This window comes from Rhinichthys klamathensis, unplaced genomic scaffold (assembly GCF_029890125.1).
Source record: "Rhinichthys klamathensis goyatoka isolate OS25496 unplaced genomic scaffold, OSU_Roscu_1.1 h1tg000786l_1, whole genome shotgun sequence".
Classification (NCBI taxonomy): Eukaryota; Metazoa; Chordata; class Actinopteri; order Cypriniformes; family Leuciscidae; genus Rhinichthys; species Rhinichthys klamathensis.
The window spans coordinates 746,825-762,959 of record NW_026607183.1 but is presented as its reverse complement, the minus strand read 5'-3'; the positions used below and the strand labels follow the sequence as shown (position 1 = coordinate 762,959).

The 16,135-nt window shown below is 38.1% G+C and overlaps 1 protein-coding gene across 13 annotated transcripts in view; it reads right to left on the bottom strand.

Annotated features, from left to right (window-relative positions):
• The window catches only part of mecom (MDS1 and EVI1 complex locus), a 169,921-nt gene that overhangs the window by 142,786 nt on the left and 11,000 nt on the right, over positions 1-16,135 (bottom strand). The gene's annotated exons all lie outside the window — the stretch shown is intronic.

The following is a 16,135-nucleotide window of genomic DNA, read 5'->3' as shown; positions in this document are numbered from 1 at the left end:
CCACCCCACACACACACACACAAACGCATGTCCACACACAATGTGCCCCCTCTAGTAAAGTCTACTCCTGCACCCTGCAGATTGACTGCACACAGATCACTCAGAAAGAACTGATACATGAGACAGCACTCTATTTGACCATAAAAAGGAATGACTAAGAAAGAAAACTATTAACATAAAACAAAAAGGAATAGATAGACCTACAGATAGATAGAAAAGAAGGACAGAACAATAAAAAGAAAAAAAGATACAATTCAAGATCGAACGATGGAAAGATAGAACGAAAGATAGACTCATTGATAAATAGAATTATGGATAGAAAGATTAATAGATATAGAACAAAAGATACAAAGAAAAATACAGCCCAAGATAGAATGATGGACAGATAACATTATAGAATAATAGATAGAACGATGAATAGGTAGAACAAAAGATGATACATAGATGAAACGAAAGACAGAACGCAAGACAGAACATTAACTATAGAATTATGGATTGATAGAACCCAGCATAGAACATTAGATAGATAGAACTCAAGATAGAATGATGGATGGATGGAACGTTAGAAAGAACAGAATATAGATCGGTGGATAGATAGAATGCAAGTTAGAACGATGAATAGATGGAACAGAATAATGAATGAAATGATGGACAGAGAGAATGAAAGACAGAATGATGGATAGACAGACCAAAAAATAGAATGATTGATAGACAGAACGAAAGATATGATGGGTAGATAGAACGAGATAAAAAGAAAGACAATGCTAGAAAGAAAGATGGATAGACAGAAGGGAAGATAGAATGATGGATAGATAGAACGATGGCCAGACAGACAGACAGACAGACAGATAGACTGATAGATTGATAGATAGACAGATAGATAGACAGAACTAAGAAACTTTGGCCAGAACTTTGACAGAGGGGGCAAATGATGGATTGACAGTGGGAGATTAAGAGGAAAGAAAGAATGAGTGAAAGAAAGACAGATAGACGGACAGCGAGAAAAGGAAGGGGTGTGGGAGGGTGTGCTGCAGCTGTCCTCTGTCCTCCAAGCCCCAGGTTTCTGTCGTTTGCTGAAAAACACGGTTCATTACATTCCCTCTCTCCATTCCCTCTTTCCTTTCAGTGGAGATAAGCTTCTTAGAGAAGAGGCAGCGGGCGGAGCCGGCCTTTGAGTGACAGCAGGAAGAGACCGGCATTCAGCGCACAATAGCGCTTTAGCAGGGGCTAATCTAAGAGGCGTAGAATGACCTCCACTCACTCTCTCATCTACTAGCCTTTCCCACAGCGAGAGAGAGATGGCAGGACAGTGAGGGGCCCCGTCCCGATGAGTGCAAAGATTGAGAGAGTGACAAAAAGTGTAAAAAGCAGGAGTGTTGGGGAAAAGAGGATTATCAGACAGTGATGGATAGATGGATAGTGCAAGTGAAAAAAATGCAGGAGAGAAGAATAAAAAAAAATAGATTGAAGAGGTGAGAAAGATAATATAAAAAAGAAATTTAGAAATTACTTCATTATTCAATTTAATTCATTTATATATTATTTTTATTTCAATTTCTGTGCAAGAACAACATTTATTTATATTGTATTTATAATAATATACATATTTACTTTTTTCGTGCAGGGACATTTATCTTTGTCTCAAGCATATAAATATGTATTCCTCTTTTATTCATACTCTGTGTCTTTCATACAATCGTGTGTGATGGTTGAGCAGTTTGGGGTTGATGGAGGAGCAGGTGGACGTTCTGCTTACGTGCCCTTCATCACTCTGTACTGCTGCTCTGCCACAGCCAATCAGGTCAACCTTAAAGAGGCCAATCAGCCAATCAGCATGCAGTAGCTGGCCTGTTTAGAAGTCACTACAATCACAGATCATAATCTCCTCATAACTGAAGAAAAGAGACACTTTTACTCTCATGCACCCATAGCGAGGGAGATAAAGAAGTGGAGTGTCATGTTTTCTCAGAAATATTACGGGTGCAAAAACAAAAACAAGGTAAAGCTTTTCTTTATGATGACAGTAAGGTCGATACACACTCAAGTATGCAAGAACGTAAATGCAAAAGGTTCTTTTTCATGCATGGTTTATATTTAGAAATGTGTCAGAACATAATTCATTCATTCATTATTAGTAAGAACAACGGTATCTCTATCGCCCCCTTGAGCACAGAGGTTCGTCACAGCCACAGAACTTACAAATGTTAAGTTTGCACAACGGGACATGCGGTTGAAATATGTCGGCCAAAGTCTAACCGCGTCATTTGAAATAAACAGTGTCTTACTGTGATTTATTTTTGATTAAATAATCAGTGTGGCTTGAGGTGTTGGATTATTTGAGAAATGGTTCACACTCCTGTTGGGTTTGTTTAATTTGGTTGAACTGTGTTAAATATACACTACACACACACACATACACAATTGAGCAGACACATTCACACCTGCTTTTATCATTTAAGTGGGTACAATATATCTTAACCAAGTGGTGAAGGAGTTGTCTCTAACTTTCACCGGCTGACAGAAAGAGGGAAAGTTGGATGAAGTTTAGGTTGAAATCTAAAGCTGCGGATGTGGATCACACAAACACATACAACTCAGTCAAAACTGAATTCTGTGATCAGACAGCTAATCTTTACCAACGCTATCTCACGACCAATTCGTACGAGTGATTAAAAGGTGGCTAATTCGTACTAATTCATACGACCTCACTCGTACGAATTCGTACGATTTGTCTAAACCCACGTGATGGGTAGGGTTAGGGGCGGGGTCAGGGGTAGGTCATTCGTACGAATTCATACAAATTTGGTAACTCGTAAAATATGTACGAATTAGCAAAAATCGTACGAATTCTTACGAGTGATTAAAAGGTGGCTAATTCGTACTAATTCATACGACCTCACTCGTACGAATTCGTACGATTTGTCTAAACCCACGTGATGGGTAGGGTTAGGGGCGGGGTCAGGGGTAGGTCATTCGTACGAATTCATACGAATTTGGTAACTCGTAAAATATGTACGAATTAGCAAAAATCGTACGAATTCGTACGAGTGATTAAAAGGTGGCTAATTCGTACTAATTCATACGACCTCACTCGTACGAATTCGTACGATTTGTCTAAACCCACGTGATGGGTAGGGTTAGGGGCGGGGTCAGGGGTAGGTCATTCGTACGAATTCATACGAATTTGGTAACTCGTAAAATATGTACGAATTAGCAAAAATCGTACGAATTCGTACGAGTGATTAAAAGGTGGCTAATTCGTACTAATTCATACGACCTCACTCGTACGAATTCGTACGATTTGTCTAAACCCACGTGATGGGTAGGGTTAGGGGCGGGGTCAGGGGTAGGTCATTCGTACGAATTCATACAAATTTGGTAACTCGTAAAATATGTACGAATTAGCAAAAATCGTACGAATTCGTACGAGTGATTAAAAGGTGGCTAATTCGTACTAATTCATACGACCTCACTCGTACGAATTCGTACGATTTGTCTAAACCCACGTGATGGGTAGGGTTAGGGGCGGGGTCAGGGGTAGGTCATTCGTACGAATTCATACGAATTTGGTAACTCGTAAAATATGTACGAATTAGCAAAAATCGTACGAATTCGTACGAGTGATTAAAAGGTGGCTAATTCGTACTAATTCATACGACCTCACTCGTACGAATTCGTACGATTTGTCTAAACCCACGTGATGGGTAGGGTTAGGGGCGGGGTCAGGGGTAGGTCATTCGTACGAATTCATACGAATTTGGTAACTCGTAAAATATGTACGAATTAGCAAAAATCGTACGAATTTGTACGAGTGAGGTCGTATGAATTAGTACGAATTAGCCACCTCGTAAAATTCGTACGAATTGCCGTGAGATCGGGCTGTCTTTACCAGTTGTTTTCCACAGCAGCTACATCGCCTTGTCTTGTCGTTAAAGTAGTGCATATTTTCATATTTGAAAAATCATTTGAAGTGTATTGTACGTTTTTTACACAGCGGAAATAGCCTGTATTTGACAGAAATTCCAGAATCATCAGCAAGCTGACTATCAAGATAGTGAGGTGAATGTTTTCATGGTTGTCAATGAATGGAACGCTAAACAAAACTATTCCTGTTCTTTCCAACAACAAAGCACTTAAATGCGACAAGCTCGTAATCACAGCTTCAGAACATTTCCGATAGCACGTGAAGACAGCAATAATACGATGAAAACAGAAAGTAGTATGCTAGAAAGCTATTCCAAAATTAGCTTTACAGTTAAAAAGTCGCCCCCTTTGAGCACAGGTCGTGTGTGTTTTTGTCCAGTGTCAGTTTGGTCTTTGTGCTCCTCTGTTTCCAGCCAACACACACACAAAGACACGAGCCAGGTCTCGACCACCAAGGTGGCCATTGAACAGGTATGGTTGTTTTATGTCACTATGTCAGCCATATTGCAGAAAGGTGCCCTCTGAGTTTGTGTGTTTATGTACGTTTGTGAATTTTAAAGTTACAAATGCATTTGACAAATCAGGTTGTACTTATTTTAAAAATGTCACAATCCTGCATCATTTGTTAATGTGTATATACGCGAGTTTTTGCCATTAATAAGAGACCTAAAATGCGTTTTTTTTTTTTTTATGTGGCTGTTGGTGTGTAAAGGTGTGTGTGGACAAGTACATGCTTGAGGTTGTGTTGTGTGTGTGTGTGTGTGTGTTAATCACGCCAGTGTGAATGAATAGAGCTTCTGTTCTCTAATGGCTTTATGCAGAGATGTTTAATGTCAGGAAACACCCGTCATGTACATGCCAAACACACACACACACACACACACACACACGCACACGCACCCCAATCCAGCAATCTGAAAGATCCTCATCTAAATGCCTCATGCACAAATTATAATAAAGTGTTTTGGAATTCAGAATAGATGCGTAAAGATAGCTCACAAATTATTCAGAGCAAAGGAAGATTGTATCGTTTACAGAGTATAGAGTTTATAAAGTGTGTGTACATGTGTGTTTTGGAATGGGTTTTAAGTGGTATGTGGGGCCCTGTGTGATTTATACCTGCAAATATGAAGAGACGGAGCATGATGTGTGTGTGTGTGTGTGTGTGTGTGTGTGTGTGTGTGTGTAGACAGAGGAGCTTATATCACGGCCCCATATTAAATGCAGGTTTGAAAGTTTTCACTAGAGCTGGATAATGAGCTTGACCTCTGACACACAGCTGATGACTTCCATACCTGTGAGAGTGTGTGTTTGAGTGAACACGGCTACATCCATGAGCTTTTGTGCCCGAGACCACATGTGCCAATGTTTGTCGACATGTGTACCCAATGAGATTTGTGTGTGTGATGGTGTCTGACACGGACATGAGTAATGAAGTCTACGGACAGAAATAATTGGACAGAAATTACAAAAAGACTAGTAAAAGGGAGAACAATATAAAAAAAGTTAAAAAAGTAAAAAGTGAAACGTAAAACATGGCATGATGAAATATTACGGGAAAAACTAGAGTAAGTGCAGAACGAGACGAGGGTGAATTAGAATGAGTAATGCGAACCGACGCTGGGGTCTGTCCTCTTGAAACGCTTAGTCTGAAGAATTCAACCAGTGGTTTGTGAATATATTACAATATTTCAGCACATAAATACACTCTGTTGCTATATTATATGCAGGGCTGTCATGTGCTCAACACATTTTTTGAATGTGACTAATGTCACTAAACTAAACAAAAAAAAAGGCATTGGGTTAAAAAAAAAAACAAGACATATAATATTTTTTATTAATAAAAAATAACAATGAAAGGGGAAAAGTGCTTAATTGTCATGAAAATAATGTAAAAATTGTCCTAAAAAACATTTAATTTCTTAAGATTTTAAAGATTCACCCAGTGTTATTTCTAATTAACACGATCTCATTCCTTCTCTTAAACACACTCATATGTTAATGCCGGTAATACAGTATTCACGTTTTTAAAAGCTAGACAAACATTCAGCCAGCTTCATGGCGGAAAAAATGCTTTGAACAATGCTAAGTCAAATGTTAATCTTTGCCAGTGTGTATTCACTGCCAATAGAAATCATAAAACATGAAGAATGAGATATATACAAAAAAAAATTAAGTCATCAGGTGAGATTTTTCTATGAAACATGATATGCCACATGTATTGTCTTACAACAGCAGTTTCTGGAAATGTTCCAAATGTAAATGATTCCAGAAACGCAGTCATCATTTACTCCCCCTCATGTTCTTCCAAACATACGTGACTTTCTTCCTTTTGTGGAACAGCCACACTAGCAGCCACACTAGATCATGAGAGAGCATAAGACAAGCTGTATATCTGATATGAAAACGAATCATTTATTTTTGAGTCAATTAGTTGGTTGATTAAGTTCTCAAAACCAGTTTGAATGATTCAGTACTCAAGTTCAACTTACTGACTCCAGGGAAGTTGCAATAGTCTTTTCTTATCTACTGTGACGTATATCCGAGTGAAACGGCTTATCGAACAAGAAAAAAAATTGAAAGACAGGACTTTATTTTGTCTATTGGGAATTGATTGGATCGCTTGCTATTGGTCGATCTCATGTGAGTGACAGGTTGCCCCGCCCTCACACTAAAAAACACATCAAAGAAGAGATGTCGCTGCAAGAGGGAGGGCAAGTTATTTTGATTAAAGATTATGGAGGACACAAGAATTTAAGAAAATAATAATGATGTGCACTGATAAATCCTTTATAATAAACACTGAAATATCCCATAAAAAAATAAGAATTGTACATTTTGATGTCATTGTGACTTTACTGGAGGTGAAAAATTGTCATTGAATAACAGCTTAAATGTCAGTTTAAAGCTGTTGTTCAGCTTCAGAAGACTTGGAATATAGTGCATAAGTCATATGGACCACTTTTATGTAGGGCTGGGCAACAATTAATCGCGATTAATCGCATCCAAAATAAAAGTTTGTGTTTACATAATATATGTGTGTATGTGTGTAAATTTTATTTGTATATATATAAATACACACACATGCATGTATATATTTAAGAAATATTTGCATGTATATACATTATATATATTTATAAATAATTAATATTATATATAAATTAGGGCTGTCAAATGATTAATCGTGATTAATCACATCCAAAATAAAAGTTTTTTTTACATAATATTTGTGGGTGCATTGTGTATAATTATTTTATATATATAAATACACACACATGCTTGTATATATTTAAGAAATATTTTCATGTATATACTGTATATAGATTTATATATAATTTATATTATATATAAATATAAATATTTTATATATAAATTATATTTTTTTCTTAAATATACATGCATGTGTGTGTATTTATATATATACAAAATAATTATACACAATGCACCCACATATATTATGTAAAAAAAAATTTTATTTTGGATGTGATTAATCGTGATTAATCATTTGACAGCCCTAATATAAATATAAATATTTGATATATTAATAACACATTTTTCTTAAATATATACATGCATGTCTGTGTATTTATATATACAAAATAATTATACACACACACACAACACACACATATATTATGTAAACACAAACTTTTATTTTGGATGTGATTAATCGCGATTAATTGTTGCCCAGTCCTACTTTTATGATATTACAATATTTTCCATTAGGTGCATCTGCATGCTTTTTGATACTTTAAAGCTCTTCCATTATTGTTGTTGTTGTAAATATTAAAAGAAATGAGCAGTTCAATATTCAAAAGTTCTTCTTTCATGTTCCACGGTGAATAGAAAGTCACACAGGTTTAGAACAACATGAGGTTGAGTAAATCATGACAAGACTTTCATTTTTGTGTGAACTATCCCTTTAAGAACACCAATCAGAGATTCATTCTAGGCCAATGTTAAGACCAATAGCAGTATCCATGTACACCAAAGGTCGCAGATCCTTGACCCTTTGACCCCTGTCAGACCCTAAGAAAGAACGACAGACACCACTCTCTCTCTCTCTCTTTCCACGTCCATCTCCTTCTCCCTTTTTTCCACAAAACCGGCCGATTAAATATATTAATCCTTTTTCTCACCCACAGCTGACCTCCACCCACACACAGAGACAGACACATCAATGAATGTGCTGCTGAGTCCAGACAAATCAATACATCCCAGAGTTCTGTGTAGCTTAAGACGTACACATACATTAATCAAACTATTACAACAACGAAACACGCAAACATACACGCACTATTGACAGGAGCTATAATCATGTCATGTCATGGATTTGACATTCTGACTCTACAATCAAACAGGATGTACACTCGTACGCATGACACACACACACACAAACACACACACATCAGCTGGATCACTTCTCACCTCGCCTGCACGCCGGCCAATCAGCGCAGCTGCTGAAATGAGAATTGCATTAACATCCACAATGCTTTGCGTGCGTTGCCGTGAGCGCGGGGAATACCTGTAATAGAATTTCCCCTCCTTCCCCTTCCTCGCCCACTCCCTCTTTAAACATTTACACTCGTCCGCCCGCTCCCTCGCTCCTGATCAAATCAGGGAGAAGAGAAATTACATTTCTCCATAGCGCCACTCCGATCCAAACACTCCCATTTGCTGGATTAGCGCTTCGGTCTGGGCGGAATTCTGCTCCAGAGCGATCCGATTAAACGGCGACATCAAATAAAATAGCGAGACGTGAGTGAAATATCATTCGATATCGTCTTTTTCTCTTTCTTTTGTCTGACAAGTTTGATAATGCTCAGTTTCGTGCAACTGGTTGACCGTAACAATAATATTCGGAATCAAGTTTCGCACCTCAAAAGGCTGCACTTAAAAAAAAAAGTTGTTTTGTTTTCAAACTAAAACTTTTGGTGAGGAATGTTTATTTAATTCTTGGAGTTCATCAGTCATCATTGTTCCTAAAAATGAGAGTGAGTTATGGTTAAAGAACAGATTTATGTATGTGGGACCAGCAGAGACGAGGGAGTGCAAGATGAAGAGATAAAAACATGGGGAGGGTTTGAAAGAAATAGAGACTGAGCCAGTGGGAACCCTGGTGTTCATGGTCAGTTCATCAAACCGAAGAGGTCAAAGGTCAGTGACAAGGCGGCACTGGAGTCACAGGGATTTTTGTCTTTATCAAGGACAGTGCAGTCATCTTATAGGCTCTAACAGTCTATATATTACTGTTTAAAGTTATATTGTATTATATTATATAACTTTATACCACACCTCAAAACATTATTCAAATGTTGTATTTCAAGACATATGTCAGGTTTTTGTCCTTGAAAAGCTTTTGTGTGTAGGACTAATTTCTTATGCATCTCATCCCAAGCCTCCGTTGCTAACAAAACAATTTTAGAGCTAACAGAGGCTTTAGCCAGTGATACCAGACTAATGCAGTTATTAATGAGTTATGAGAGAGAGAGAGAGAGAGAGAGAGAGAGAGAGAGAGAGAGAGAGAGAGAGAGAGAGAGAGAGATTAAGCGCGTGTGAATTACCTCATCATTAATAGCAAAGCTGTAAGTTTATCTGCTCCAAGATCAGCGACGTAATTACATTGCTAGTGAGAATTGTCATGAAGCTTTTAAGTTATTAAAGTATTTTACTGATAAAATCGCCATAGCAGCGCGGACAACACGTTTCTGTGCGAGTGTGTGTCTGTACTGTATGTGTGTGCGTTTGAGTGTGTGAGAGACATTGTGAGAAAGACAGTATGTGCTGTCCGTACAAAATAAAATTAAAGTATTTTTGTGGCACTAAAACATGAAAATAATTTGTCGTTTCCTATTGTCTACTAAATTAATTTGCTTGGTCAGTGTCGTTGTGGGTTTTGATTCTTTTGCTGTTGTAACTTAGCCTTGGAAAACCCAGACAACTTCCGTCAAATTTAGATTTGCTCTGAAAGTTAGTCTGGCAAAGAGCTCATTCAAGCCCATTTCCAATCCGCCGAAATCGCGGCACCAATCAGAAACGTTGGGGCGGGCTTTACACGATGACGACAGCGCTGGGATTTTGAAGCAGATTTTGTAGCCTACATTACAAAGATGGATGCCGCCGTCGAACATCACTCGTTCGAATCAGCTATCGCGTCTGTTTTAAGGGATTTGAACGTTTCCTTTTTGTTAAAAACCGAGCAAAGAACAACATTTGGAGATGTTTCTCCGCCGCTCTGCATTCGTCATCTCCTTCATCGCTCTGATTGGTTTTAGGTCTATCCGCGACGTCCGTTGGTGACGCCCCTCTGGAAATGATTTGTCTATGACGCTTTGCCAGACCATAACTCAGTTACAACTGAGAATGGTCTGGTTTTAACCAGGCTAGTTGTAACTTGTAGTCGGTAAAGACTTTTAAAATAACTGAAATCATTTGGCGAAGTGATATGGAACTGTAATGCGGTCAAGACCGGCCTGGAACTACTTTAGCCGTGCGTTTCCCTGAAAATAATTGCACACCTTAGAACGTTCGTCAACCAATCAGATTTAAGCATTCAACAGCCCCGTAGTTTATATTATTTTAAATAATATTATATTATATTATAAAGTTTAGTCAACAATATTTGTTAATGTTCTTTAAACAAGTCTGTTATGCTCAGCAAGTCTGCATTTATTTGTTCAAAAATACAATAAAAACAGTAATATTGTGAAATATTATTACAACTTAAAATAACAATTTTCTATTTGAAATTACTTTAAAATGTACTTTACTCCTGTGATCGTAAAGCTAATTCTCTCAGCATCATTACTCCAGTCTTCAGTGTCACATGACCCTTCAGAAATCACTCTAATATGCTGATTTGCGGTTTATTATCATCAATATTGATTTTATATTTATTTATTTATTTAAAATAGACATCTCTTGCAACAATGTAAAAATCTTTAGTCAATTTTGTTCAATTTATTGCATCCTTGTTGAATAAAATTATTAATTTCTTTAAAAAAAAAATTTTTTTGTTTTTTTTTTTACATTTCTTCTTTTACCCTATGCTCTCATGGTCTGTGCTGGTCTTTCTCTTTCCCCTCTCTGTGACACAGGATGGAATGCTTGAGCAAACCAGCGGCCAAAACTGTTGTCAGGCCCATCAACAGGCCTGGTTATATTCAGCTAATGTTGAGAGAACGCTGGCAGAGTGACATTCATTGGCATATGAAACATGATATCGCTCATAAAGTGTGAGGAATGTCTTCAGTTAACGGGGTTCTGTCTGTCTTTAGGGAGTCATGTAAACATGGGAAGGTCCTAACTACCACGGGTCGTTTCCAAAGCAGCCAGGACCTTCTAAAGGGGGATGAACCGATGGGTGCCATAGTGACCTGGTTTCCAGGAAGTACACTTTGATGTATGCCATGTATTACACATATATGTAAAATCGCAAATACATGCACAAAGACACAATTAGGGTCTTGTATAGGGAATTTATATGCAGACGTCCACACTAAATTCTCCCAGAGTGTTCTCAATCAAATCTGAGTGATAGATTTTACGAGCGCGTGTGTGTGTGTGCCTTGTTCTACTGGCTCAGGAAAGTTTGTGTGCTCACCTCCTATCTTTGCGCACCTGACAGCCTGTTTGTCAACTGCCCAAAACTGACCTTCACATCCATAACTACAAACCTCGCTCTCACTCACACTGAGCGAGCTGATCCTTTCCCGTGCTGCCCTCTCTGGTCTCTCTCTCTCTCTCTTTGTCATTGATCGCTGATGCGATTGGCTGCTCTCGATGCTCAGTAATGACCTACTGAATGCTCAGATTAAACTGTCAGCTGTCAGCGATTGATGGGCAAACCATGGTACCCACACATACAGAAAGACATGCACACACCTGCAGCTGCTGTATGGGACCAGACAGGTGTGACGAAAGTGTGTGTGTGTGTGTGTGTGTGTGTGTGAAGCCACAGAAATCTAGAATATTGCTGGCCCCAAACCAGAGGAGAACATCAGTGAGTCTTTGCTATGTACGAATGAGAAAAGGCATAGTTAAAATATCATAAAAGCAGTGCGCCATGTCCCAAGCACTGCTGTTACTGTTAACTAAAACGATTAAAACTCGCTTTTGAAATAGAGCTGAAATAAAATATAAATAGATAAAGATAGATTATTTTTAATATAAAAAAATAAAACTTTAACTTAAAAATTGTAAATGAAATTTAGAAATGTTGCTTTGGCAACTAACTGAAATAAAATAAGTTAAAGTAAAATGACTAAAACTAAAACGAACGCTAAATGAAAATATAAAGAAAACAACTGAAAAAATTACAAAAGCATGTAACTAAATTGCTAAAAACAACTCAAATTAAAATACAAAATGGAAATATTATAGATAAATGCTAATTCAAAATATTATTAATTTCTAGCCTAATAGGCCTATTTGAATAATTCTAAAATAATACTTACAATTCTTTACTACTGTGTCAAAATAAAGAATTTTACATGCTATAAAAGTTAATTTGGGCATCACAACATTGTAACGTACAGTATAAAATGGAATTTCAACCATTTCAAATAGTAATAAAAATCTCTATTATCATCCAACTGATCATTCAGAACACCCCAACTTCATATTCTTGAAATGAGAAACTGTTGGTGTATTTATGTCTTCATCTGTATGACAACAATATATTAATACAATAATATATTTAAAATATATTCCATCAGCCTAAACTAGTGAGTCTGCCAGCTTGTCTTCTGGCTACAACCCCAAACTCTGTGTCTCTCTCTCTGTGTGTGTGTGTGTGTGTGTGTGGTGTTGTGCTTGGCTGACACTTCACTATATGTCAGCGCAGTATCTCTTTTCACTGACGAATGACATGAGACGTCTCCCTCATTTTCCCAAACTCTCAGCCGTTTGCTCGGATCTGCACTCCTCCTCCTCAGTCTTCACTCCCCTCATCCGTCTCTCCCAGGAGGCCAGGCCCAGACAGGGAGCTAAATTTAAACTGCAACCCAGGCAAGGCACCAGCAGAGCCGGGGAGATCTGACAGGAGTGTGAATCTCTAGAGAAGTGTGCTTGTGTGAGAGATAGACACCGAGATAAAATTCATTAGCTTCTCTGATGACCCGCTAAACACAAAGTTCCAAAGACGCACATGCGCTCTCTCTCACACACACACACACACAGAGATTTACACAGCTCTGCCAGTGACCCAGCAAACACTAGGGTCCACTGACTTGATGTCTGCCTGACAGAGAGAAACTAGGTTGAGGCCCTAAGGAGTCAAACATCTGCTCCATGGGGCCTAGGCTATAGGGAGCAGTGAACTACAGTAAAACAGTGTCAAACACACACACACACACACACACACACAGTGTCTCCATCTCCCAGCTGCATGGCTGGTCATCTTTCTGGAAAAAAAACAGCTAAAACCATCGTAAGGTTGTAGCTGGTTTGACATAGTTTTTAGCTAGTCTAAGCTGATCCAAACAGTTCTAGATTGTTTACCAGCTGGCCTACCTGGTTTTGTCCAAAGTAATTTTGTTCAAGTGGTTACATTTTACGATAGGCTATGTTCAATTTGTTAATAGTTAATTCATTTAGTATCATGAACAAACAATGAACAATACTTCAACAACCATCTATATTAACTGTAATTTAACACTTAATATATTTAATAATAATATATTAATGCATTTTAACATTTTAATATGTATAAATAAAAAATGTTCAATTAAATTAAATTAGTTACAATTGGATAAGCTGGTATGATCCGTTTTCCCCCTCACAGCATCAAAATAATGTTACAGTATGAAAAATTTAAAAAATCATTTTATTAAATTATTTGTTTTTAAATACAAACTTAAAGTTTTAAATTACGCCATAGATAGATAGATAGATAGATAGATAGATAGATAGATAGATAGATAGATAGATAGATAGATAGATAGATAGATAGATAGATAGATAGATAGATAGATAGATAGATAGATAGATAGATAGATAGATAGATAGATAGATAGATAGATAGATAGATAGATAGATAGATACCAACAGGCTTAACTAGTTTAACAGGCAAAAATATCCATGAAAGAACAGCTTCATTAGTAAGATCATGCAGCTAGACCAGCTCCAAACCACCACTAACCAGCGTAAACCAGCCTGAAAATTCATGCACGCATAAACTGATCTTTTCAGTAGGGTCCTTGTGTTCTGCAATGGTAATCACAACATTAGCATGTTCCTCTATGCTAACCACACAGCTCCTATCCAGTTACATGCAATTCACAAATTAACAGAAGGAATATCTGGCCACTTTGAAGGGGTGTGTTTGTGTGTGTGTGTGTGTGTGTGTGTGTGTGTGTGTGTGTGTGTGTGTGTGTGTGTGTGTGTGTGTGTGTGTGTGTGTGTGTGTGTGTGGAAGACGAGCAGCGTGAAGACCGTGCTCCTGAAACTGTTAGAATAATATTTCTTCAGGGGGAGCGGAGATGCTAACGCTAATCAAAACAGGACATCCTGTAGTCCAGTCTCTCTCTTTTTCCATCACTTCTTCTCTCTCGCCCTCTCCTTCTGTCCTTCTCCATCTCTCCCTCAGGTTGTTTTCAGTTTGTTTGTAGATGAGTCACAATCTCAGGAAGCGTCGGGAACAGGGCTCATCAAAGCGCGGAGCGAGGGCCAGATTCCTGGGCTGGGACCAGATTCCGGCCACTGGGAATCTGTGGAATGCCGCTGGGAGAGGAAGGGAATCTCTACTGTCTCTATTGTTCGGCCTCTTCCTCAGTCTATGTGAGGCTGTACGCGTCTCATCTCCGGGTCGAAATGGAAAAGATCCGATTGCGATGGACCGGCTTCACTGCACGTCCGAATTCCCCTTCATAGGTAACACGACTCTCGCTAATCAGAGTTACCTTCCTTTACTCGCTCACTCAAACACACACACACACTCAGTCTCATTATGACCTGGTATACAGTTGGAGAGGATCACATTCAGACTCTGCACACAATGTTCACACAACACAAACACTGAGAGGTCAAAGATCACCGCGTATTAAAACAGGTTCAGGCCAGATCAGACCAGCGAGGGAGGTTGATGGTGATGAAAGAATCAAGACACAATTGTTTTTCTAGCTCAAAGTGTCACGAGTGCTTACCTGTAAACTACTTGACATTTTAAAGTAGCATGAAATAAAAGTTACGATCTTTTCTTTCCTACTGTGACGTTTATCCGAGTGAAACGACTTCTCGAACCAGAAAAAAAATAACTACTTGTTTTTGTCCATTGGGAATAGAGTGGTGCAGGTATGATGTCAGAACCCGGAAGACCAGTTCGGCAGTGGCTCCTTCAAGGTTTTCCTGTGGGGTTTTATGAGGTTTTTCAATTTAGGAGTAAAATAAAGCCTGTGGTAAACATAACTTGACGATACTCTGATGTTTTGTCTCAAGAATGCGAATTTTGAAGCAGTTATGTTTAGATTTGAAAACGTATGTTTCTAATAAGTAACTAGAGAAGACGGTTTGGGGTGTGAGTGCTTGCAGTTTACGTTGTACAACAAAACGGCAAAGTATCGTCAAGTTATGTTTACCTATTGCTTTATTATACACATAAATTGAAAAACCTCATAATAAAACCCCACAGGAAAATGTCGAAGGACCCAGCGGTGAATAAGTCTTCTGTGTTCTGATGTCATCCCTGCCACACTCTATTGATTAGATCACGGGATGGTTGTGGTTCGCTATTGGTCGATCCCATGCGAGTGACAGGTTTCCCACCCTCACGCCGCATCATAATAAAAAAAGAATAGATGTCGTTGCAAGAGGAAGGGGAAGTTATTTTGATTAAAGATTACGAGGGCACATGAATAATAATAAAAAGACGTGCACAGATAAATTATTTATAATACCTCAAAATTCCATTTAAAAAAATAAGAATAGTCCATTTTGATTTTATGGTGACTAACAATCAAAATGTCCATTGAAGTTAGTGGATTGATAAATCATCACAGGCTGATGGGAGCACTTCCTCACCATTGTTAAAATGCACAGCAATGGAGGAAACCTTTCTGCCTATTTGTATTACGGTTTACAATAAACTGGCTTATAGAGCAAATATTTCATCTGTGCTCAAAAAGGTTCAAGTCATTTGTTCATTTATTCAATTAGTTTATCTACAGGTCATATTTGCTCTCATGTCTTAAAAGCAAACTGAAAGGTCATGTAT